General features: G+C 47.3%; 1 protein-coding gene and 1 pseudogene across 3 annotated transcripts in view; one reads left to right on the top strand and one right to left on the bottom strand.

Moving 5' to 3' along the window:
- LOC147425607 (mechanosensitive ion channel protein 1, mitochondrial-like) overlaps positions 1 to 27,910 on the bottom strand; it is a 188,151-nt gene that overhangs the window by 132,662 nt on the left and 27,579 nt on the right. The gene's annotated exons all lie outside the window — the stretch shown is intronic.
- LOC147425608 (uncharacterized) lies at positions 1,295 to 13,954 on the top strand (annotated as a pseudogene).

Genomic DNA, 27,910 nt, shown 5'->3' with positions numbered 1-27,910 from the left:
TAAACAGGAGCTTCCTGATAGAGTAAGCAATGGACTAGAGGAAGGCGAATTTCAACCCTCGGTAATTGATGAAATCAAGGAAATTAAGGAACAGGTAAGGATGATCACAGAGGAAGAGAAGCTGAGTGTGGCAAAGACATCTTCATGGGCGGAGATGATAACAAGGACACAGAAAAAGGCGGACGAGGCTGAAAAATGGATCGAGGTCGCCAAGAATGGGAAAGGTCAAGAAACTCCTTGTACACCGACACTTATTAACATGACTCTCGAAGAGGAACAAAGAAGGCGGATGCGAGCACTGCATGTGAGAGTGACCGGTCTCAAGGACATAAACAACGTGGAGAAAGAGGTCACAAGCCTTACATCCATGATGGGGATGGAAAAGCCTTTGCACACAAAGGCATGGAGGGTAGGTAAGAAAAGTGATGGCCCGGGAGAGTCTTCAAAGGGGAGAGCTCTCATACTACGCTTCCCCTCGTTGGAAGAGAAGAAGGAATTCTTGAGGAAGAGGCCTACTCTCAAAAAGACAAGTATTTTCCTCGGTGATGACCTGACCCTCTCACAGCTCGCACATATGAGAGAGGTAATGCCAGAGATTACAGCGGCAAGGGAGAAGGGAAAGATAGCCTTCTACAGAGATGGACGGGTGGTGATTTTAGAGCGGCGTACTGCATGACGGTGCGAGACCTATGGGACCACACTGAAGATGGCCACCTGGAACTGTAATGGGTCTATGAGGTTGGACGTGGGTGCATTTGAGGAGAGTTTCAAAGACAAGGATATTGTGTTCTTCTCAGAGACTCATCAGGCCCCTGGACAGGTAATGCCACATGTGGTGGGATACAGATGGGAAACAGCTCACAGGATAAATGCGAGATCTAAGCACGGGAGTAGAGGTTCAGGAGGAGTAGCAGTGCTATTCAGAGAGGAACTACAACCATTACTGCATATTGTACGAAGAGATGATCATGCTAGATATATGTGGGTGAGACTGAGACCTGACACAGGTCGATTCCTATATATTGCCATATGTTACTTTCCTCCCAGTACATCAATGTATGTCGCATCCAGAGGGCAGTCGCCTTTCTCTATCCTGGATGATGACATTTGGGAGTTTTCAAGGGATGGTGATATCATTCTCCTAGGGGACTTCAATGCCCGAACGGGCAACTCGCAGACAGTCTTCTACGACACCTCAGATGAGGTGCTTCGAGAGCTGGATGCGGGTGAGTTGGGGCTTGACAGATGCTTAGGTGACAAAGAGCAAACGGAGTATGGGAGATACCTCATGGAAATGACGACCACACATGGATTAGCCATACTTAATGGCTTACAGCGATTTCCTCGAGCAGCCGGTTTCAGATGCTTTCCACACAGACATGGGGCCAGTACAGTAGATTATGTTATGACACAACCGAGCTTTATCCCTTGCATTCAGGATTTCACAGTGGTAGCCACGCCAGTGGGCATAGCAGTAGATCATGCTCTATTGACACTGTCCGTTAAATTTCAGTATAGTACAACCCAGACACCAGGAGGCAGGCCACACACCCGCTATACATTTACACCAGAGACTGATTTCGTTTATACAGAGGAGATCTCGGACCATCTATTGGAAGGCACAGCTGGCAGAAATGGTACAGGCCTCTCAGTGGAGGAGTGCACCAATATACTGACTGAGACACTGCATGGGACTGCATCAGTGGCATATCCAGACACTCAACCGGGTAAGAGACGACATGCTGGGAGCATGCCCCAGAATAGTTGGTATGATGAGGAATGCAGAGAGATGAGGGCACAGCTTCAGAGGGATCTTCTGTTAGGAGTCATCACTTACAAGCAGTCTCGGATTGCTTTCCGACGCCTTGTGCGACGGAAGAAGCGAGCTTACCTAGCTCAGATGGAGCGAGACTTATATCAGATGTTCTTGAGTAGGGACTCACGAGAGGCATGGCGACTCTTCCATGAGCACTCTCCTCCCCTAGTGATTACTTCACCTGATGTGTGGGGCCAATATGCAACATCATTATATACGGTTCTGGGACAGGAACCCCTTCCAGACCCTACCAAGCCTTGCCCAACTACGAGCACTTTCTTTACGCCTGAGATGGTACGAAGGGCCATCGACAGGATGAGGACCGGGAAGGCATATGATCATGACGGTCTAGTAGCGGAGCACTTTATACATGCCAAGGATATGCTGATGGAGGTTCTCGCAGTGTTGTTCAATCGTGCCATGTGTGAGGGATTACCTGAGACCTGGAGGTTGTCTAATATTGTGCCCATCTTCAAATCTTCAAGGCTGGTGACCCTACAGAGCCTGGGAATTACCGCACTATTATGGTTGGACACACATTGGCACGATTGTATGCATCTATTCTGGAGCAACACCTGAGTAGCTGGGCAGAGGGCGAGGGTGTACGAGCAAAGGGTCAGGCCGGCTTCAGGAGGGGTTTCTCCACTCTTGATCATATTCTGACACTCAGGGCCATCATTGAGGAGGGCAGAGCACATGGGAGACGGATCTATTGTAGCTTTGTGGATTTTCGCAAAGCATACCAAGGGCTCGATTGATGCGCAGACTGCAAGAGATGGGGTGTGCCCTAGAGGTAATTTGGGGGATAATGGCTTTGTACAAATCAGTGGTGGGACATGTACGCACTCCAAAGGGGGTATTGATTTAGTTCACTCTACTATTGGAGTGAAACAGGGTTGCCCATTGTCTCTACTCTATTCGGTATGTATGTGGATGAGGTGTCTGATTACATTGACAGAAAGGGTGACAGGGGTGCCCAGCTGGCAGGGACATGGATCCCATTGTTGCTTTATGCTGATTATTGTACTGATATCTGACTCACCAGAAGGTATGCAATGACATCTGGACGCACTACGCAGTTTTGCAGAGGATAGTGGCCTGGGTGTAAACCTAGGTAAAACAAAGGTTATGGTGTTTAACACCACACCGCAATGGAGGAGATCAGTACCTACTTTCAAATATGGTCAGGAGATTGTGGAGTATACAGATGCACACATTACCTTGGGGTAGTCTTCACGGGGCCAAGATTTTTTTGAGAAGAGCAGCAGAGACTAGACTAACTAGAGCCGGTGCGGCTCTGGGAGGAATGGAGAGGATGTGTTCACAAGTTCAATTCCAGGAACCTAGGACAAAGTTATGGCTCTTTGATACTTTGGTAGACTCTACTATGTTATATGGGGTGCAGGTTTGGGGACCTTCTATAGGCCAGGATGGGTGGAGGCGTATGGAGAAGCCCCTGGTATCTATGATCTCTCGACTGATTAGAGCCAAGGTTTCTGTACCGCATGATATCATTCGAGTGGAACTAGTTGCCCCCCCTATGGAGATTGAGGCGCTCACAAGATCAGTCTCCTTTGTACACAGCCTATGGGATACTACCAGAGACAGATATGCCAGGGTGGCTCTAGAGTCCTCAAGACAATTAGCCTTTAATGGGGATACATCATGCTGGTATGCTCAGATGACATCATGGTTTCAGACACATGGTTTCACCATGGATAGGTTGCCTCCTTTTCAATACTCTCTTCAGGCACCCTTGAGGTCTCTGACACGGGTAGAGATTAATAGACTCATCCGTCAGGATTTGATCCAGCTGGACACGAGAAGGACATGGATAGAGCCGTTACAAGAGTTGGGCACAAAGATGGCTTTCTATAGAGAGCATCTTCTCCACCTCACGGGGGATGGGTTTGTGATTCGACCTAGCTATATGGACACGCATCTTTCGCATGGTTTGCGTTGTGCCATTGGCCAGATACGCACGTCCTCACATCAGCTCGAGATTGAGACTGGCAGATTCAGAGGGACACCAGCAGATAAAGAATATGCCGCTTATGCCATCTAGAGCCAGAGACAGAAGTACATTACATATGTCATTGCACAGTGTACTATGAGATACGAGGTCGTTTTTACTGTCTATTCAGAGAAGGTTTTGGGCTCTATCTAGGGTCATGAGTTATGAGGATCAAAGATGTCTTGGGCTTTATCTACTTGAGTTACACAAGCATAGAGGAACCCTACTGAGGAGAGGTGAAGAGAGACATCCCAGAGACAGATCACAGATTTCTTTACACTAGATACTGTACACCCAGAAGAACAGACAGAGGAGCAACCAGTGACGGTGGAGAGGTCTACCCGCACTACTGGCATTTCATAGACGAGCATTGGAGCTAGGGAGATCTAGACGACCCCGAAGGACGAGAGGAGCTACACAATTTCGAAGGAGGCTACGGCAAAGGATTCAAGCCATACTCTTTCGTCGTCCAGAGTGCAGATGAAGATGGATCTCTACTCCCCTCCCATATTGTCTTCACATTGTACTGCTTAGTTTAGGATCCCGCAGTATATATATTTTGTTATCCTAGTTTAATTTATTTTGTTAATCTGACTTTGTATCAGATACACCGCATTGTAACTTTCTGGTCTCATAGGTCACTTTGGCCTTTTGAAGACGTTAATATAACATTTCATTTCATTTCATTTCTCTCTCTCATATATATAGCACACAAGGATGAACAGGCTAGGTACATGTGGGTGAGGCTCAGGGCAGAGACGGGCAGATACCTCTACATTGCTATTTGTTACTTTCCTCTTAGTACGTCAGTATATGCATCACCTAGAGGAAAATCCCACTTTGCTATTTTGGATAATGACGTATGGGAGTTTTCCAAGGATGGTGACATTATCATACTAGGGGATTTCAATGCTAGGACTGCCCACCACCAGACAATATGCATCAGTATATGCATCACCTAGAGGAAAATCCCACTTTGCTATTTTGGATAATGACGTATGGGAGTTTTCCAAGGATGGTGACATTATCATACTAGGGGATTTCAATGCTAGGACTGCCCACCACTAGACAATATTTTATGATACTTCCGAAGAGATGCTTAGGGAGCTGGACGTCACAGAGATGGGTCTATCTAGACTATCACAAGATGAGGAATACACTGAATATGGCAGATACTTGATAGATATGGGAACTGCACACAGATTGGCCATTGTGAATGGCCTACAAAGATTTTCGACAGCTGGAGGTTTTACTTGCTTTCCACGCCGACATGGTGCCAGCACAGTGGATTATGTTATGGCCCAAGCTGGGTCTCATTCCTTTTGATTTCATGGTGGGCACTAGGCCAGTTGGAGTAGCAATTGATCATCTATCGTGTCTTTCACCCTGACCTTTCAGTTTAGCACAACTCCATTAGGAGAGGCCCTCACACACTTTTTTTTTTTTTTTGTAAATCTGCTTTGATTACTTTACAAGTGGGAAACCTCAAAACGAGGAAAACCCACGAAAAGAAAGGGATACAAAAATCTGAGCACTATAAGGCTCCAAAATCTAGAAACAGTCAAAGTAAATCCTGTAGGCATCAAGAGTGATGTCTCCAACATCATGAGCAAAATATAGTGCTTCACCAAGAGATGATTTGAAATAGTGGAAGGGGTCAACATAGGTGTCGTGGAGCATTAAGGAGTTCCGATGGTGCCAGATAGTCCACAGGGTCCAAAATCTGACCCAAGTGAAGAACACGGCAAACTGAGAATGCGATGGCCGAAGCACTCCAAAAAGCCAAAAGCGTCTATGAAACGAGCCGGAAGGAAAACGCAGTCGAAGAGCAGTCGACACTTGCCGAATGAAGGCTTGGGAGTGGCGACAATGCCACAGCAAGTGTGGCACGGTCTCCTCAGCTTCAAGGCATCTGGGGCAGTGGGGAGGTGCAATATGCCGAGTATGCAACACACTGCCAACAGGTAGAGCTCCCAACAAGCAGCGCCACAAGAAAACCCGTTCCTTCAAAGGTAGATGACTATGCCAAATACGAGACATTGTGTGTTGCCACACAAGGATGACTCGGAGAGCAACACACCGATTACCATGATGCACAATCCATATATCAGACTGAAGGATGGCATATACATTGCAGCTAAGATGCAGTCCAATCTAGTCGTAGCCAGATTCAATCAGAGAAGCGAGGAATCACATCCGAAGGAGGAATGGGTGAGTAATCAGCAAGCATCCTTTGAATCTCCGCCAAAGAGAAGAATAGTGAGGACCCACCGAAAGCGGGACACTGCATCGCGAAATAACATAACCCGAGCATCCAACACCTGATGCACCTGACAGAAAAAAAAATATGCTTGGCGAGGAGACTGCTGAACCAAAGTGAAAGCGAAGGCCCTACTTCATGCAGACCTCCTAAACGAAAACATATACATGCAGCTGATGGTCCCCATTCCATCCGAAAGCGGGACACTGCATCAGCGAAATAACATAACCCGAGCCATCCAACACCTGATGCACCTGACAGATTCCTTTTTGGGAAAAAAAATATGCTTGGCGAGGAGACTGCTGAACCAAAGTGAATGAGCGAAGGCCCTATGAATGGATTATTCAATTAGAAGTTTCTCTTGATGATGAGTTGGGACCATTCCAAGCCAAATGCGAAGTGACAACTTTCCAATCAAAAATGAGAGAAGTAAAGGGACATCCAGGAATGTGTCCTTCAAGCTTCCCAAAAACAACATCCCAATAAGTCGGTTGCCAATGACCAAAAGCTGGGGTGACAACGTGCGTACACAAATGTGTAACCATGAGAGTCTAGGGTTGCTGTTGCTCCACCAAGACAGGCAACAGCATAGCTTTCCGGGCCAAAAGATGACGTCGCAAGTCCAAAATATTTAACCCTCCAAGCCGCTTGGGAGAACACAGCTTGTCCATAGAGAGAAGCCGATGACCCTTCTTGGTAGACGAGGTCCGCCAAAAATGCTCTAAAATATTGGACATGAGGGATTGCAAGCGCAACCGAGGCAAGGATAACAAAGGCAATTAAAACTGCACATAAGCCACAAGGATGCATTGGACAATCTTGAGACGTATATGAAGTGGCCACGTGGACAGTTTCCAATAATTTAACTTGGAATGTAGACGTTGGAGCACCCAATCCAGTTTTTGCATAGCCGATACATTCCAACCCAACGGATAACCCAATGACAAACCAAAACATGTGGAGGAACGATCTCCCCAGGCCATAATATCCGATGCCAGTCACACTCCTTCAGAGGCAATAGCTTGGACTTACCAAAGTTAACTTTGAGACCCGCCGCCAATCCAAACAAGTCAAGAGTATGCATAATTTGTTGTACATCCTCATAGTGGTTACGAGGCATAAACAAAGAGTCATCCACATAAGCCTGACCAGCAAATTGCCGTCCCGAAGGTAAAGATAGGCCATGTAGCTTGCCACTTGAAGTCAAGGAATCCAAATACATAAACAAGGGATGAGTGGCAATCGCATAGAGCATAGCACTCAAAGGGCAGTCTTGTCTCACCGACCGTCCCAAAGGCCAAGATTCTGTAAGAAATCCATCCAGCAAACCCGCAGAAGTGCTATGTGCATACAAGAACAACACGACACGGGATATCCTAGGCCCAAATTCCAAGTGTTGCATGGTGTCCGCAATATAATCCCAAAGCACAGTATCAAAGGCCTTTTCAATGTCAACCTACATGACCAATACATCTTATCGAGTGTATTTTTCATATTCCATACCAATGATGACATTCGCGAGGTTATCAGTAATTTGACGTCATGGAATGAAGCCGTATTGAGATTGATGCAAGCCTTCATGCAAAAAGCACTTGAGTCGGTTAGCTAGCATTTTGGCCATTAATTTATACACCACATGCATAAGTGTAATAGGCCGCCAATGAGAGAATTCTTCGCACAATGCATGCTTAGGTATCAGCTTGAGCAAACCTTCTTTCCAAGAGGAGGGCAATTCCTGTTGTTCCCAGGCTGTATTCATCATGAGCAACAGAGGCATCTTCAAATAATCCCAGAAGGACAAGAAAAATTCCACAGAGAGGCCATCCCAACCAGGAGCCCTCCATCGACCCAAATCAAGCAAGCTGGCATGCAATTCCGGCTCAGTGAAAACAGCCTCCAAGTCTGGAGCCTGCCGCATCGACAGGATGGGAGTAACATGGGATAGAAACATGCGACGCGTGCGACAAGCAACGCTCGTGGGAGAAGAAGGGGCCTCAAAAATCTTGCCATAATGAGAATGTAAGGCGAGTGCTAGCTCTTGTAAAGTAGAGGTCCATTCCCTTGACGGTAATTTAACTCTTCGTATAGCTTGAGACTGCCTGGAGTGATGCAAATGCCGGAAAATTTGTTTAGAAGAACAGCCTTTATCTGCAAAAGCGTGTTGTCGAGCGTGAGTTTGCCATTTGGCCAATTTCCTCTCATCATTGTGCCGTAACACAACGCGAGCAGAAAACAACTCAGTCGCTTGAGTGTCAGTAAGAGAAGAATGATTCGCCAAGTGCATTAGTCTGCTACAAGCATCCTTCGCCTCTGAGTAACTTGTTCCCTGAATTGTGACAAATAATCCCTGCCATAATCCTGGATAACACATTGCACACGCATAACAAAGCGGAACCAGGCTATGTCCAGATCAACATACATCTAGGAGATCAAAGGCGGGATAATATCCACAATCATAGCCCGAAAAGGCTCATGCTTGAGATAAGCATTATTGACATGCAATAGCCTCTTCTTGGGCAGGCGATCATTGGCATCAAAAGAGCCAAAACGAAGCTTCAAGCATACAGGAAAATGATCCGAAAGACACATAGCATAATCAATCTTCAACTCGCAAACAAAATTATCATATTGTTGCATGTGAAAAAGATACCAGCGATCAAGCCGAGCGCGATACATAGATTGAGCATTATGTTGAAAAGTGAATCCTGGATCAGCAGCATGCGATAGGGGCCACAAGTCAAGTCCATTACATGTCATCATAAATTGATCCCACGATTGCCGTTCCGTATGAAGCATGTGAGAATGCCCAGTAGTATTATCTGCATGGTTAGGTGCATTATTAAAGTCCCCACAAAGAAATGCATTAGAACGCCAACAATAAGAGGAGATAGCGCTCCACAACCGTGCCCTATCTGCAGAAGCTGTGTATGCATATAAGCCTCCAAATTCAAAAACTTCTCCATTAACAATACATTGGATGACCATCCATCGCCCAACTGGGTCATTAAAAACCAAGGTCAGGAAGAGTTCGTGTCGAACAAGTATAATCACACCAGAATAGCCGGCCGAGCCTGCATAAGCTATCCAGTAGCCTGCAAGGTAAGAGGTCTGTCCTGCAAATTGATGCTGGTTATGCTCCTGAAGAACCACAATATCTGCTTGACATGTATGTACATAGTGCCATGTTAACCGCCACTTGTCGTGATTGCATAACCCACGCACATTATAGGAGATGCACTTCAAAGAACTATGCATTCTGATATGGTATATACAATGGGCGAGGAAATGAGAAAATGGGAAAAAACTCAAGTGCCAGTGCCCATCGACACATCCTCCCCGGCTGCAATCACCTAAGAAGGTGGGTCAAGACCTGGACTTGGAAGATTGAAAGTAAAAGCACCTTGCGATGAAGAGGCTTCGCCTGTAGCAACTTCCTTATAAGAACGGACCACCTTGTCCCACGCTTCAGCCAAAGACGTGTTGTCATTACAAGGGAGCTTTTTTTGAGCAACATTCTTCAAAGGGGGCACGTAATTACGAGAAGATGCCGAAATACGGGCTGTAGCAGCTTTAACGGGTTTCTTGGGCAACATCCAAGCTTGGGACGTTGAAGCCGATTCTTTGCCTTCGTCTTTAATATTCGGAGAGGCAGAAAGTGCAGACAATTGGAGTTGTTTCCCCTTGCCTTTATTCACCCCGGCTGTCGGAGAGGAGGTTGAAACACTTTTGGTTTGAACGTCAGCAGAAGATTTCGAATTTGAGTGGGGTTGAGGAGTAGGAACAGCTGAAGGTGGTGGTTGCAGGTTGGGTTCCGGACATTCGGACATCGGAAACAAGAGTTTGCAAACTTGCCCCACTTAAGCTTAAATGGACGCTTACCAACCACTGCATCCCCAGAATCGATGGAAATACCTCTTGGTGTGGGGATATCTATGTCCCACAGAATACAAAAACGGTTTGTATTTGCGTCTAGCTTCGGAGGGCAAATGACTTTGCCCAACTGAGAAGCAAGCAAAGGAAGAAAGTGACGCCAGGTGCGAGGAAAATCGACCACCTCAACCCAAACAGGACACTTGTGACGAATGAGACTTTGATAGTCTTTGGTGAGAGCCCAGGGCAGTACATGAGTCATCTGCGTATTGAAGAAAAGAGGAGACATTTCAAGCAAAGCGTCCCGAGCATCCATGTCGGCCAACAAGACTTCATAGAACCCGTGCGCGCCGAAATAAACCCCTCGGATTGCTTGCCGTTTGAGCAGGAAATCAACCCATTGGCCTACATCCTAAGCCGTAGGCATTCTTCCCAGGAAAAAAAGAATCACCACGTTGAGCGCATATTGAGCAACGGGATCCATAAGCTCCTATATAGGAATGCGCACTTCCATGTCAGGAGCGGATCCTTCCCAGGCTTGGCGAGCATCCTCGAAATCCTCATGCAAACATTCTTTGATAAGGCTTAAAGCATCCATATCCGAAGATTCCATGGCCTTCTGGCGCTTGTATATACATTGCTTGGCCAAATCCATGTGAAACTCCGACACACACACAGACTTTTTTTTGAGTTTTTGGATATTTGACTGCTATAACACCAACCGACACACACAAGCTGGCTGTACAAGAACCTGCTGCTTGAAAACTTTAATCAAACTGAAAAACCTAAAGATGTACAGAACATGCGTCGGAAACAAGCTATCAAGGCAAAGCCTGAACTGCAGATGACGCAGAGTTGAGGGAGGCCGCAGGGAATTCTCTGGTGGGACACCGCACGCACACCCAAGCTGCCAGTTCTGAGACCTGCACGCTTTGCTGTTCCACTGTGAATCCCTAACTCACTGTTGCTTGACTGTGAAACCCTATCTTGTTGTCAAAAACCCTAACACTGCTGCCCGACTGTCAAGGCGCTGACACAGCAGGCGTCAACCCACACACACGCGCGCGCGTGCACACACACACACCCACACAACGTGCTGCTGCCCTACTGGTCACGGGAACAGTCTGTTCGCCTCTATTTTAGGGTTCGCGAACACCTGTTGGCGCTGTTTTTAGGGTTTGCGACAACGACTGCTGCTCGCCTCTGTGTTTTAGGGTTCGCGCAGGTGTTGCTGACACACACAGACGCTGTTTTTAGGGTTCGCGACAACGACTGCTGCTCGCCTCTGCATTTTAGGGTTCGCGCCACACACCACACACACACACACCTCTCTCTCTCTCACACACACACACACACACAAATCGAGGTCCCCACACACTCGGTATACCTTCATGAGGGAGACGGATTCTGTGTATATGGATGAGATATACAGGCAGCTATGCACCCAAGAGCCGGGACGGCCACTAGATGAACTCACTCAGATATTGACAGAGACGCTCCATGATGCAGCATCAGTGGCATACCCCCACAGCCAGCCAACACGGAGACGATCTAGGAACATGCCCCAAAACAATTGGTATGATGAGGAGTGCAGAGAGACGAGGATCAAACTACAGAGGGAAGTGCTCACAGGTATTGCCACACATAGACAGTCACGGATTATCTTTTGCCACCTAGTGCGACGAAAGAAAAGGGCCCATCTATCTCAGCTAGAGCGGGATCTATATCAGCTATTTATAAGTCAGGACTAAGGCGAAGCATGGAGGGTATTCCACGAGCATTCACCACCGCCCGTAGTCACCTCCACTGAGACATGGGAGGAATATGCCACATCTCTCTACACAGCATCAGGGAAACCACCCCTGCCGGACCCACTAGAGACATGCCCAGAGACATGTTCTTTCTTTACTGCCAAGAGGGTAAGGAAAGCCATTGACAGGATGAAGACAAGGAGGGCACATGATCATGATGGTCTGGTAGCAGAGCACTTCATCCATGCCAGGGATATGCTTGCAGAGCTCCTGGCTATGATGTTTAATCGAGCCATGTATGAAGGCTTCCCGGAGACTTGGAGTATGTCTACGATTGTGCCTATTTTCAAGTCAGGAGATCCCATGATTCCCGCGAATTATCGCACCATCATGGTTGGCCACACATTAGCTAGGTTGTATGCATCCGTTCTTGACCAGGAGCTGAGAAGATGGACAGAGCGAGAGGGAATAAGAGCACCAGGGCAAGCAAGTTTCAGGAGAGGTTTCTCCACTCTTGACCAGATTCTGACACTCAGAGCTATTATTGAGGAGAGTAGACACCATGGCAAGAGAATCTATTGTAGGTTTGTGGATTTCCGCAAAGCTTTTGACACAGTGCTGAGAGCTAGACTTATACACAGACTACAGGACATGGGTGTGCCTACAGAGCTGATATGGGGTATTCTGGCTCTATGTAGGACAGTGATAGGGCGGGTACGCACCACTGAGGGAATGTCTGACATGGTTCACTCCACTATTGGAGTAAAGCAGGGATGCCCCCTATCCCCGACTCTTTTTGGGATGTATGTGGATGAGTTTTCAGACTATGTAGAGCGGCAGGGGGGCTCAGCTAGCAGGGACATGGATTCCGTTGTTACTATATGCTGATGACATTGTGCTGATTTCAGACTCCCCAGAGGGGATGCAACGTCATTTGGATGCTCTGCATACATTTGCTCGTGATAGTGGACTGTCAGTCAATATGGGGAAAACCAAGGTTATGGTGTTCAACACCACACCACAGTGGGTCAGGAGGTCGGCACCCACACTTATGTATGGCCAGGAGACTGTGAAGTACACAGATGCATATACCTATCTTGGGGTAGTATTCAGTGGACCGATGTTTTCACTAAGAAGAGCATCAGAGACTAGACTAACGAGAGCATATGCAGCTTTGGGAGGACTGAAGAGGATGTGTTCGCAGGTTCAGTTTCAGTAACCACGAACAAAGCTTAGGCTTTTTTACACGCTAGTAACTCCAGCTATGCTCTATGGAGTTCAGGTATGGGGACCCTCAGTAGACCACCATGGGAGATTTGGCAACACAGATGAATGGAGATGTATGGAGAGGCCTCTGGTCTCTATGATCGCTCGGATAATTCGGGCTAAGGCCTCAATACCACATGAGATTATTCGAGTCGAGCTAGCCGCCCCCCCCCCTCGTGGTAGAGGCACTGACAAGATCAGTTTCCTTTATGCACAGTCTATGGGATCTCCCCAGAGACAGATACGCTAGGCTTGCCCTGGAGTCATCTCGACAACTAGCTCTACAAGGCGATACAGCATGTTGGTATGGACAGATTACATCATGGTTTCAGTCGCATGGTCTCAAAATGGATAGATTACCTCCACTTCAATACTCCTTGGATGCACCCTCCTTGTCTCTCACACGGACAGAGATCACCAGGTTCATACGTCAGGATCTGATTCAGCTAAATACCAAGAGCACATGGATACAGCCGACACAGGAGTTGGGCACGAAGATGGCCTTCTACAGAGAGCATCTTCTCCAACTCACGGAGGACGGCTTTGTGACTAGGCCAGCATACATGGATACACACTTATCTCATGGGATAAGATGCGCTATTGGACATATACGCACATCCTCACATCAGCTCTTGATCGAGACTGGCCAATTTCAAGGGGTGCCGGCAAGAGCCAGGATATGTCACTTATGTAACTTAGAGCCAGAGACAGAGCTGCACTACACATGTCACTGCCCGGCATACTATGAGATACGCGGCCGCTTCCACTGCCTGGTCAGAGAAGGGTTCGGACCTTTTTCTAGAGTCATGAGATACAAGGATCAGAAGTGTCTCGGATTGTTCTTGCTAGAGCTGCGCAGACTTAGGGAGATCTTGCTGAGGACATCAGGGGAAAGACAATCTCAAAGACGAATCACAGAGTTCTTAACACCAGACGGAGGAGGGCCAATGGAGCAGTCATTACAGCAGATCTCATAGCCTACTCATACTAGAGGTACACTGCTTGACAGAGCCACTGAACTTGGCAGATGCAGACGTCCACGACCTCGGGGGGTCTCCCATTACCGACGAAGGTTGCAAAAGAAGATACAGATCACTCTAGCTCGACATGCAAGACACCCAACCAGAGTTCTGACCATGGAGGAGGTCGATGAGATCCGATAGCGACCGATGAGAGATTTCATCTGAACCCATGAGCCCCGTATCCCCCCTTCTCCCCCTTATTTCCTTTCTCCTTAGTGTTTTAGTGTTAGTTCTTTGTTAACTTGGCAACGTTGTAACTTTGTAATTTCCGTACTCAGACATGGTATCAGATTCACCAATTGTAACTTTTTGGTCTCATAGGTCATTTTGGTCTTTTGAAGACATTAATATAACATTTCTCTCTCTCTCTTATTCTCCGCTTCCCGAATATAGAAATAAGGAAAGAATTTCTAAAGAAGAGGCCAACTCTTAAGAAAACCGGTATTTTCTAGGGAGACCTTACATTGGCACAAGTGGCACACATGCAAGAGTTGATGCCAGAGATTAGGGCAGCAAGCGAAAAGGGGAAAATCGCCTTTTATAGAGGAGGGAAAGTAGTGGTTCTGGAAAAGCGCTCATCATGACGGTGCGAGACCTATGGGCGACGCTCCGGATAGCGGCGTGGAATTGTAATGGATCATATAGGCTAGATTTAGGTGCCTTTGAAGACAGCTTTAGGGACAGAGACATAGTTTTCTACTCAGAGACACACTAGATACCGGGACAGCTTATGCCACATGTGAAGGGGTATTTATGGGAAACAGCTGGTCGACCAGACAAGAGATCTCTACGAGGTAGCCGGGGTTCAGGAGGAGTAGCAGTCTTATTTAAAGAGGAGCTGAAACCACTACTACACATTATCAGGAAAGATGAGCAAGCAAGGTATATGTGGGTGAGAATGAGAGCCGAGACAGGTAGATTTCTATACATCGCTATATGCTACTTCCCTCCGAATACCTCAGTCTACTCCTCACCTAAAGGACAGTCCCCTTTCTCCATATTGAATAATGACATATGGGAGTTCTCTAGAGATGGAGACATCGTTCTCTTAGGAGACTTTAATGCCAGAACGGCCAACTCTCAAGTAGTATTCTATGATACTTCTGAGGAAATGCTCAGAGAAGTGGATTTATCACAGGAGGGGCTTACTAGAAACTCACAGGATAAAGAACACACTGAATATGGGAGACATCTCATGGAAATGGCAACTACACATGGTTTGGCCATACTTATTGGTCTAGAGAATTTCCCTTTATATGGGGGATTCACATGCTTCCCGCACAGGCATGGGGCCAGTACAGTGGATTATGTCATGACTTCACCAAGCTTTATTTCTAGTATCGAGGACTTTAAGGTGGGACCCAAACCGGTTGGGATTGCAGTGGATCATTGTCACCAGGAGGTGTATTTTTCCTGTTGCCTTCCGTAAATAAGTACTAGATATTTTTATTTTTACTTGTTTTCCCTGGAACCCTTGAAAAGGTGAGAGTGGACATTGCATGGCCAGTGTGAAACGGCTGCGGCCGAATAGGTTCTCACAGCGGGAGTCGGGGTTGGTCAGTCTGGGACTGGTCGGGCCGGTTAGCACTGAATTCTGATGAGTATGGAAGCCTGTGTGCGCCAAATGAAGTCTGGGCCACTCGGAAAGTCACTTATAACTTTATAAGTCAGTGGGAACTAGAGAATTAACTCAAAAGGGAAAAACTGGACACATTGAGGCTCCAGGCAGTTTTGCCACTTCCATCAGCAAGAGGGGGCGCCCAATTTGAGAGAGGAGGCTGATTTTTGCATTAAGTGAGCTACAGTGTGTGTGTGAGTAGTGGGTGCAGGTCTACAGCTTTAATGGAAAGCTTGCCTTCTCCTCTATCTCATGTAGCGCGATGATTTGCTCTCGTGCATCTCTCTCTCCCTTTTGGCACATATGGTAATGTCCCACTAGTTGGGCCATTCAGATGAACATGTACAGTTCTGGGGGTTTATGCGCCTTTGCCAAGGCAAGAGCCTTCTGAACACGAACCGGATTAGCTAATTGCTAATCCCCCACAGGTACGCACAGTTCCATCGCGAAAGATTGCAAGTTCGGAGAGTTTTCTCGGGTGAAAACTCGTCCAATTCACAGGGGAACTGTCCCATTGCGTGCGGGAGCCCTTGGGACACGCGTAAGCGTGTTCGCTCCGCTAAAAACGATCCGAAACAGCGAATTACAGCCTGCTGTGTTTTTCTGCAGGTTTAGGGTTTCGCACCTAAACTGCAAGGGAACACCGGGGAAGCCTCGTGAGAGCCTTGGGATGCGTGTACAGGCTTTTGGGCACCTGGCAGTGAAAAACAGGGAATTACAGCCCGCTGAAATTCTGTGACAGCTCACCAGAAAGTTTCCAGATAGCGAGGGAATCCGTCCTAGACAGGTGCTTTTGACCTACAGGGGTTTGTGCGCCGTTATGATGCCAAAATCAGGTCGAAAACCTGCGTTTTCAGCCCTTGCCAGGTTTGGACAGCTTTGTGAAAGCTTGTGCAAAGTGGTCGGATCGTCTACCTTAATTTGAATAAAGAAATACCGAAAGGGGCGCCAGTCTTTGGGGCCTACAGGGTGTCGGTCTCGTGTGCGCAGTGACATTCTAGTCGCTGGACGCAACTGTGTAAAGTTAACAAGTAATTGAAATAGTACCGCCCTCTACGTTGTACAGGCCGGTTATAATCATGCTCTCTTGACCTTATCAATCTCCTTCCAATACAATGCCTCTCAAGTACAAAGCAAGAAGACACACACAAGATATACTTTCACGCCAGAGACTAATTCAGTCTATGTGGAAAAGATCTATAATAGGATGTGGGCAGCCGAGCCAGTATATATTGTAGAGGAGATTACTTCTCAGCTAACAGAGATACTACATGGAGCAGCACAAGAAGCATACCCACATACTCAGCCTGATCAGAAGAGAGGATCTGGGAACATGCCTCAAAACAGTTGGTACGACGAGGAAAGCAGAGAGACGAGAACCCAGGTCCAGAAAGAGTTTACACTTGGGATCATCACATATAAGCAGTCTCGGATTGCTCTTCGGCGTATAGTACGTCGCACGAAAAGGGTATTCTTACCCAAACTGGAGAAGGATTTATATCAGCTCTTCTTGAGTCAGGACTCACACGAGGCCTGGCGTTTATTTCACGAGCACTCATCGCCTCCGACAAATACTTCTCCTGAGATTTGGGGTCAATATGTAACATCATTATATACGGTATCTGGACAGCCTCCATTACCAGATCCGCTAGAGCCATGCCCTGCTACCAGTACTTTCTTTACTACGGAAATGGTGGAAAAAGCCATTGATAAGATGAAGACAAGAGCAGCATATGATCATGAGGGTTTAGTAGAAGAACATCTGATCCATGCAAGGGATCTACTTTCAGAAGTCCTTGCTCGTCTGTTTAATCGGGTCATGTGTGAAGCATTACCTGAATCTTGGAAATTATCTACTATCGTACCTATTTTCAAGTCAGGGGATCCTATGATACCCGGGAACTACCGTACAATATGGTGGGTCACACATTGACCCGACTATACACATCCATTCTGGAACAAAATTTGAGTAGATGGGTAGAGAATGAGGGCATAAGGGCAATAGGGCAAGCTAGATTCAGGAGGGGTTATTCCACTTTAGATCATATTCTTACGCTCAGAGCCATTATTGAGGAAGGAAGAGCAAGCGGGAGAAGGATGTATTGTTACTTTGTGGATTTTCGGAAAGCTTTTGATACAGTACCAAGGGCTAGATTGATGCGCAGAATGCAAGAGTTAGGGCCCCCCAAAGAGATTATCTGGGGGATCATGGCCTTATGCGGGTCAGTAACTGGTTAAGTACGTACTCCAGAAGGGGATTCCGACATTGTTCATTCCACCATTGGAGTAAAGCAGGGATGCCCACTGTCCCCTACTTTATTTGGTATGTATATAGATGAGGTATCAGATTACATTGATAGAGAGGGTGACAGAGGTGCTCAACTTGCAGGGTGATGGATCCCTTTGTTGTTGTATGCAGATGATATTGTATTGATAGCGGAATCACCACATGGAATGCAGAGGCAGTTAGATGCATTACATAAATTCGCAAAGGACAGCGGATTGTCGGTAAATTTGGGTAAAACCAAAGTTATGGTGTTTAACACCACACCGCAGTGGGTTAGGAGATCAGCACCTACATTTGCATATGGCCAGGATACAGTAGAGTACACAGATGCATACACATACCTTGGTGTGGTATTTGCAGGACCGAAGTTTACTCTTAAGAAAGCAGCGGATGCTAGATTGTCCAGAGCCTCTGCGGCCTTGGGAGGGTTGGAGAGCATGTGTTCACAAGTGCAGTTTCATAAACCACGAACAAAACTTTGGCTCTTTGATATTGTGGTCGCTTCGGCTATGCTTAATGGGGTCCAGATTTGGGGACCATCTATGGATCAGGATAATTGGAAGTCAATGCAGAGACCTTTGGTATCTATGATTTCCCGAATGATTAGAGTCAAGGCCTCCATACCACACGCGATTACCCGAGCGGAACTAGCTGCCCCTCCGATAGAAATTGAAGCTCTTACCAGATCAGTGTCCTTTATACATGGTTTATGGGATACAAATAATTGCCGATATACTAGATTGGCCCTCGAATCCTCTCGACAATTAGCAATGAAAGGAGATACATCATGCTGGTATGCCCAATTGTGTCCTCGTGGTTTCAGAGACACGGGTTCAGTATGGAAAGATTACCCCCCTTCCAATACTCTCTTGAGGCTCCATCATTGGCAATCACACGAACTTAGATTAATAAAATCATCCGCCAGGATCTTATACAGCTGGACACTAAGAGGACATGGGTAGACCCTACACAAGAATTGGGCACGAAGATGGCCGACTACAAAGAAAACTTCCTACAGCTATCTGAAGATGGTTTTGTGATTCGCCCGAGCTACATGGATACCCACCTGTCTCATGGTTTGAGATGTGCTATTGGTCAGATTCGTACATCCTCACACCAGCTGGAAATTGAATTTGGCAGATTTAGGGGAATCCCACCTGAGAGCAGAATTTGCAAGTTATGTGGAATGGAGCCAGAGACAAAATTACACTACATATGCCATCGCACCGTATACTATGAGATACGTGGGCGTTTCCATTGCCTATTTAAAGAAGGCTTTGGACCTCTAGATAGAGTCATGCAATACCAAGATCAAAGGTGCTTAGGCCTGTACCTACTGGAACTACATCGGCACAGGGATAATCTAATGAGAAGACAAAGAGCACTACACCCTCAAAGGCACATCACAGATTTCTTCGGATCGAGAGAAGCAGGAATGGAAGGAGAAGCGAGAGGCCAGCAGTGAGCACAAAGGAGTACCCACATTCATACTAAAGGCACCCTCATTGACAGGGCGATTGAGCATAGGAAATCGAGACGACCACGACCGAGATGCATAAGCACACTTCACCGGAGGAGACTACAACAAAGGATTAGAAGCATTCTAGCCACACACCCAAAATGCTCCTAAGAAGTTTATCTAATACTTTGTATTTAGTTTTTCGCATTTATTTTCACACTTTCACACTTTTCAGACATTGTAACAGATTCGCCACTTTTGTATCAATTTGGTCTCATAGGTCACTCTGGCCTTTTGAAGACCTTAATATAACATTTCTTTTCATTTAATCTCTCTCTCTCTCTCTCTCTCTCTCTCTCTCTCTCTCTCTCTCTCTCTCTCTCTCTCTCTCTCTCTCTCACAGATGACGACCACACATGGGTTAGCCATACTTAATGGCTTGCAGCGATTTCCAGGAGTAGGCGGTTTCACATGCTTTCCACACAGACACGGGGCCAGTACAGTGGACTATGTTATGGCACAGCCGAGCTTTATTCCTTGTATTCAGGATTTCATAATGGGAGCCAAATCAGTGGGTGTAATAGTGGATCATGCTCTTTTGACATTGTCCGTTTCATTTAAATATAGTACAGTCCAGACATCAGGAGGCAGGTCACATACTCGTTATACATTTACACCAGAGACTGACTCGGTTTATACAGAGGAGATCTATAGCCGTCTATGCACAGCTAGTCCTGGTCTCTCAGTGGAGGAGTGCACCACTTTACTGACTGAGAAACTGCATGGTGTAGCATCAAAGGCATACCCACACACTCAGCCGGGTCGGAGGCGACATTCTGGGAGCATGCCCCATAATAGTTGGTATGATGATGAGTGCAGAGAGATGAGAGCCCAGCTCCAGAGAGGTCTTCTTTTAGGAGTCATCACTTACAGTCTCGGATTGCTTCCCGGCACCTTGTGTGACGGAAGAAACGAGCTTATTTGGCCCAGATGGAAAGACTTGTATCAGTTGTTCTTGAGTAGAGACTCAGGAGAGGCATGGCAATTCTTTCATGAGCACTCCCCTCCCCCTGTGATTACTTCTCCTGATGTGTGGGGCCAGTATGCGACATCGTTATATACAGTTCCTGAACAGGACTCCCTTCCAGATCCTACAGAGCCATGTCCACCTAACAGTACCTTCTTTACCACTGAGATGGTAAAGAGAGCCATTAACAGGATGAGGACCAACAGGGCATATGATCATGATGGTCTAGTAGCATAGCACTTTATACATGCTAGAGATATGCTCGTAGAGGTTCTTGCAGTGTTGTTCAATTGTGCCATGTGTGAGGGGTTACCTGAGACTTGGAGGTTGTCTACTATTGTGCCTATCTACAAGGCAGGTGATCCTACAGAGCCTGGGAATTACCGCACTATCATGGTTGGGCACACATTGGCACGGTTGTATGCTTCCATTCTTGAGCAGCAGTTGAGTAATTGGGCAGAGGGTGAGGGTGTACGAGCAAAGGGCCGGGCCGGTTTTAGGAGGGATTTCTCCACTTTTGATCATATTCTGACACTCAGAGCCATCATTGAGGAGAGCAGGTCACCTGGGAGACGGATTTATTGTAGCTTTGTGGATTTCCGCAAAGCATTTGACATGGTACCGAGAGCTCGATTGATGCGCAAACTGCAGGAGATGAGGGTGCCCATAGTATTGATTTGGGGGATTATGGCTCTATACAGATCAGTGATGGGACATGTATGCACCCCAGAGGGGATATCTGATTTAGTTCACTCCACCATTGGGGTGAAACAGGGTTGCCCATTGTCTCCTAATCTATTTGGTATGTATGTTGATGAGGTGTCTGATTACATTGACAGAGAGGGTAATAGAGGTGCCCAGCTGTGTAGCAGGCTACAGTGTCACTTTCACAGGACACACAGTTAGTACAGTAGATCTAGGCTGGTTCACACTAGACGGACTCTCTGGGCTGGGCAGTGACACGTGGCAGCAGAGATACGGACTGGTCTAGTGGACATCGTGGCCAGGTCACCACATGGCTGACATTTATGAGCCGTTGGTGGCTCTTTATGGTGGTACATGTGAGTAGTAGCTGTTGGGTCAGGATCATCAGCTTTCTTTTTACATCTGGTCCAGCGTCGTGGTGGGGAGGATGGTGTCTATACACAGAGCACTTATTCACCATCCCTACACATCTGAGCCTCGACACCCCATTGTACCTGAGAGTCCTGGGCTAGAGCTGAGTGTGTTGCCACGCCAGAGTCTGTATCAGTTCTTTGAAATAGTCGATTCATTTGTTGTGGTCTACTGTTGTTGTTGTGTCTCTGTGAGCTCAGTTGTTGTCTATTGTTTCCTGTTTTCAGTCTGTTTTGGGTGAGATTGTCATGCACATTGCACTGAGGAGCACCCACTGTAGAGAGCACGACACACTATCTGCGCTACAAGTGCTCTCATTTTGGCGATCACGGTGGGACCTCAACTGAAGTCTCACTCTCTGTGAGGTACGAATCTTGAAGCTAGTTGGGTTTATCTAGCTTCGCCTACTTTGCCTTGCACTGTGTAGCCTGTTGGTCTGGTCCTCTCTCGCCTTGGTCCAATTGGTCTGGTCTCTCTAGCCAGTCCTCGTCCCCGGTCCAGCCTGGGTCTAGTAGAGTCTAGACTTGTCTTCAACCAGATACAGGTTTTCTTGCCCAAAGCTTGGTTGGATTGGTGGTCACCGCATGACACATACAAGGCGGTCAGTCGAGCGTCAAAGCACACTACTAAGCCCTCTGAAATACTACAACAGAATACGACCCTTGGTACCTAGTAGAAGTCCAACCTCATCACCCATACCTCCACATACAACATCACCCATTCCTCCATCCGATTCCACATCTTCCAGATCACCTTCTCCAGTAAAGCTCTCTCCTATTCTGCTACAGCAGGCTATTGAGCAACAGGCTAAGCAAGGGGCCATGGAGACGTTGGCTAGTGTTTTGGCCAAGGTAAACATTAAGTTCCCTACCTTCACAGGACTCTCTTCAAAAGATGCTGAGGACCATGCAAGGAGGTTTGTATCTCTCTATAGGGGTCGAGGTCTTAACAGGGAAGATGCTTATTTGGTACTCTTTCCATCTACCTTGGATGGCTTAGCAGACAAATGGTACAGCCAGTTTGCAGAGAACCATTTTGCAACTTGGGCAGCCTTAAGACAACAGTTATGTGCAACATTCAGGCCAGGTGACTACCAGGAGAAGGTGTTGGATGAGTTGGCAACCATGGTGCTCCAGCCAGAGGAGACTTTTGCAGAGCTTATGACTAAAACCAAGTCTCTCGTTGCCAAGCTTCCCCAGCAACCCAGTGAATTCATGGTTAAGAAGTGGGTGGAGAAGGGGCTTCCCAAAACTTCTCAGCAAAAACTTCGAGAGAGTCTCCGACCCGACGCCACTCTAGAGGAGTTCATCGCAGCTGCTACTAGGATAGAGGGGGCTAGGAAGCTGTTCAACAACTCCCCTCCCATAGAGACCCCCTCTGTGTTTTCGGAAAGTCCTGTTGATCCATTGACTTCCTTACATAGAGAACTTGAAGCCCTAAAACTACAACGCGCTCTGCAAGAGGAGAAATCAATCTCTCTTCGCCAGGAGAAACCACCACATCTTGAGGCTTTGGATCAAATTAAGAGGGAGCTAGAAGAGCTTCGGTCTCACCAAGAGACTAAGGCTATGGTATGGTGCAGCTCGTGTCGCTCTCCAAGACACCCTCCACACGACTGTCCCCTTCGGGCTTATTGCCACTCCTGCGAAAAGTCCGGGCATGAGAACAAGGACTGCTACTACCTCAAGGGATTGCGACAAATACAGCAAAGTCTTGGTCCTTCTCTTCAACAAGGGCCAGCACCTGCATCCAACATGGTTTCTCATTGTGGCCATCCACACCATATGCCACCTTTGCTGACAGCCCCTCCTATGCAAGGTATGCAGAGCACTTTTCCCTCTCAGATCTTTTATCATACCCATGCTCCCTCATCACCTCAAAGCTTCTATGCCTCCACCTCCAGCTCAATGCACCAGGAGCAAGGACCACCTCGCCCTTCAACTCGCCCTTTGAATCGGCCCATTATGTGCTACAGATGCGGGGAATATGGGCATTACCAAAGCAAATGCCCCCTGCCAGAAGGGTCCCCTCCTTGCCGTCATTGCCCTGAAACGAAGGATCACTACACTAAGGATTGCCCTAAACTTCGTGCATCCACGGCTTTGAACCCAAGTCAAAGCCAGAATGAGTTTACCTTTCCCAAGCTCAATCTGATAGCAATTAGCACCGTTCCTCAGCCGCCCCCTTCTACCCGCGTGGTTACCCCTCAAAATAAGCCGCTGCAGTTGATAGAGGAACCATCGGGTGTCCTCACTCGGGCCCAGAGAGCTGCCCTCGGTCTTAGTATTCCAACACGTTCAACTCCCCCACACATTCTCTCAACAGTGGATACCTTGCCTTCAGCCACTGACAAGCCATCACCCAGTGGCAAGCAAGAATCCAAATCTTTGCTCTCCAATCTTGATGAAGCTTTCTTGGAAGCAATTTCCGATCCACAGAAGATCAAGGTACCAGAGGAACAACAGGTAGAAAAAGAGAAGTTTACAGCAGAGACAATCTTGAAGAACACCTTCCAACAAGTGTCCCTCTATGACATGCTGCAACTAGATGCAAGTTTTAGAAGTGACGCCCTTGCTGTTATTCAGTCACTTTACCCTGGAGCAAGTCCTACTGGCGGGCACCTCCCAGTGCGACCATCAGAATCCTATATGATATCCAATCCCGCTGCTCCACTCACTGACTATAGAAGCCCTCGCCAGACAGTGTCCGTTTTGGGTCGGCAATTCAGGAGTGATAGTAGATGGTGGATCTGGCATCAACCTTCTGGCATCAACCTGATGCCCGAGTTCAGTATGTTAGCTCTAGGTCTACACCCTACTCGCCCTGCTCCCTTCACAGTTACATTAGCCGACCAGAAGACAGTCTACCCAATGGTCATAGTGGACAATGTGCCTCTGCAGGTACAAGACTTTACTTTTAAGTTAGATTTTGTTGTGGTTAGTCTTCCCCAGGTTGAGGGCGGATTTCTCTTGCTCATTGGAAGACCATGGCTTCGACACACTAAAGCACTTCATGATTGGGGAAATGATGCCATGTAGATACATACTTCTGGCTCCCCAATGCAACCCATTCTCTTAGATGGAGGTATGGATCCCGTGGTGCAGCAAGTTTCTTTGTCAATGGAAACCAACCCTGAACAAGAACAGCCTACTACACCTGAAGGGTCAGACGAAGATCTGCTAGAGTGGTTGGAAGCTACAAAGTCTACGCCTTGTTATGGAGTCTCTATTCAACCTTTGCCATTGCCCGAGAATACAAACTCCTCCACATTTTCATTTTCAGATAAGGAAGAGCCCAACGAGCCGCCGAAGTCAGCAACCAATGTAGAAGATCTGCAGGAGTTCACACCCCCTCAAACATCAGCCCCATTAGTGTCTGCTTCTCCAAACATAACAAAGCTCTCCTCTGTGTCTAGTGATCTCCCTTCACAAAGCCCGTCCTGCTCGATGGATTCCTTGCTCATGATTGTTGTCTTGCTCATGGTACCTCCTCATGCTCTCCATCAACTGCTGCGCTCTATAGCATCTCCTCTTTCAACCAGTGGACCATGGAATCCATATACAATGCCACCCCCTCACACCCTCTCACCCCCATCTACCCTCTCTCCCCAACTCGCCCCATACCCTCTCTCCCCAACTCGTCTCCCTACCCCCTCCCAAATTCGCCCCCCCCCCCCCCCCCCCCCCCCCCCCTACCCAGCTCGTACCCACACCCTCTCGCCCCACCCCTCCCAACTAGTCCCCCCTCTCCCAACTCGCTCCTACCCACCCCCTCACACTCTCTCGCACCTACCCACCCCCTTCCACCACTCGCCCCTATCTAGACTTCCTCGCCCCTACCCTTTCCCCTCTCCCCCCTATCTAGTTCCACCTCCCCCTCGCCCCTATCTAGTGCAAATTCGGGCTCCCCCACTCACCCTCACCCACGACTTGTCTGCAGGAACTATTTAAATTGGGTCAAGCTGGAGATGGTCAACAAACGAAGGGGGAGAGCAATTTTTTTGTAATCCGATCACAGCAGAGCCTTTTGGCTGTTTCCTTGTGGCTTTCAAGCATTCACTTGGTTGCCATCCCGTTGCTGTTAATGCTTTTCGTTCTGTCATCACGATGGAGCTTCACCTTATTTGCTGTGTTGCTGTAAATGCTTTTCGTTCTGTCATCACGATGGAGCTTGACCTTATTTGCGGAATTACTCGAGCTTATGATCATCCCTCTTTTCGAGACAAGTACAAGGTTCATTTGCAAGTATGGACCAGGTCATTTTCCTCTCACTATGGTTAGGGACGATAAAGATGTGCTGGATCCAAACTGAGAATATCTCTTTGCAGTGGAGCCTCATTTTGTTTTGCTAATTGGGGTTCTTCGACTATGCAATCATACTGGGCTCCTGCCTATTCAAAGGCTTAAGGCGTTTGCAAGAAGTGCAGTGTTTTTAACTCCACTTTTTGAGGCATGTAAGGTCATGGTTGGGCCTAGCACCTACTTCACAAAAGATATACTGATGCAGTACCTAGTGGGGTTTTTTTTTTCACAGTTTTTTCAGTATTCCTCTCACCGGGACGGTGAACGGTCTTGTGGCGGACAACCTATAGCACGCTACAGTGTCACTTTCACAGGACACAGAGTTAGTACAGGTCTAGGCTGGTTCACACTGGACAAACTCTCTGGGCTGGGCAGTGACACGTAGCAGCAGAGATACGGACTAGTCTAGTGGACATCATGGCCAGGTCACCACATGGCTGACATTTATGAGCCGTTGGTGGCTCTTTATGGTGGTACATGTGAGTAGTAGTTGTTGGGTCAGGATCATCAGCTTTTCTTTTACATCTGGTCCAACGTCGTGGTGGGGAGGATGGAGTCTATACACAGAGCACTTATTCACTATCCCTGCACATCTGAGCCTCAACACCCCATTGTACCTTAGAGTCCTGGGCTAGAGCTGAGTGTGGTGCCACGCCAAAGTCTGTATCAGTTCTTTGAGATAGTCGAGACATTTGTTGTGGTCTACTGTTGCTGTTGTGTCTCTGTGAGCTCAGTTGTTGTCTATTGTTTCCTGTTTTCAGTCTGTTTTGGGTGAGATTGTCACGCACATTGCACTGAGGAGCACCCACTGTAGAGAGCACGACACACTATCTGCGCTACAAGCTGGCAAGGACGTGGATCCCATTGTTGCTATATGCTGATGATATTGTGTTAATCTCTGACTCACCAAAGGGTATGCAACGACAGTTGGATGCATTACACAGTTTTGCAAAGGATAGTGGATTGTCTGTAAACCTTGGTAAAACCAAGGTTATGGTGTTTAACACCACACTACAGTGGATCAGGAGATAAGCACTGACTTTCACATATGGTCAGGAGATTGTAGAGTATACAAATGAATACACTTACCTTGGGGTTGTCTTTATTGGGCCGAGGTTTTCTTTGGGGAGAGCAGCAAAGACTAGACTGACTAGAGCTTATGCGGCCTTGGGAGGCTTGGAGAGGATGTGTCGCAGGTTCAGTTCCAGGAACCTCGGACAAAGCTATGGCTCTTTGATACTTTAGTAGCCTCAGCTATGTTGTATGCGGTGCAGATATGGGGACCTTCTGTAGGCCAAGATGGTTGGAGACGTATGGAGAGGCCTTTGGTATCTATGATGTCTCCATTGATCAAAGCCAAGGCCTCCGTACCCCACGCTATCATTCGAGCAGAGCTAGCTGCCCCTCCTATGGAGAGTGAGGCGCTTACCATATCAGTCTCCTTTGTGCACAGCTTGTGGGACACTACTAGAGACAGATATGCTAGACTGGCCCTTGAGTCTTACATTTCATTTCATCATCTCTCTCTCTCTCTCTCTCTCTCTCTCTCTCTCTCTCTCTCTCTCTCTCTCTCTCTCTCTCTCTCTCTCTCTCTCTCTCTCTCTCTCCACACACACACACACATTGTTTTGTATTAGCCCTCAATCACTACTTTCACCCCCCTACTCATATCCTACAAAGCTCCAACTAGCTGCTTAGTTCACATCTAGCAGTTTAGGATTCTATAGTACCCCTTCTCCAGTTCCTTTTTATTTTTATTTTTGGTACTCAGACATTGTATCAGATTCACCGCGTTGTGAACTTTTGGTCTCATAGGTCTTTTTGACCTCTGAAGACGTTAAATTACATTTCATTTCATCTCTCTCTCTCTCTACTTTACTAAGGAGAGCTGAAGAGAGACAACCCCAGAGACAGATCACAGATTTCTTTACACTAGATATTGAACACCCAGAAGAACAGACAGAGGAGCAACCAACAGTGGAGAGGTCTACCCGCACTACTGGCATTCTCATAGACCGTGCATTTGAGCTAGGGAGATCTAGACGGCCCCGATGGAGAAGAGGAGCTACACAGCTTCGAAGGAGGCTACAGCAAAGGATTCGA

Source organism: Adiantum capillus-veneris, chromosome 25 (genome assembly GCF_014529385.1).
Source record: "Adiantum capillus-veneris isolate H3 chromosome 25, ASM1452938v2, whole genome shotgun sequence".
Taxonomy (NCBI): Eukaryota; Viridiplantae; Streptophyta; class Polypodiopsida; order Polypodiales; family Pteridaceae; genus Adiantum; species Adiantum capillus-veneris.
The sequence above is the reverse complement of the archived record's forward strand: the minus strand, read 5'-3'. Positions and strand labels throughout refer to the sequence as shown.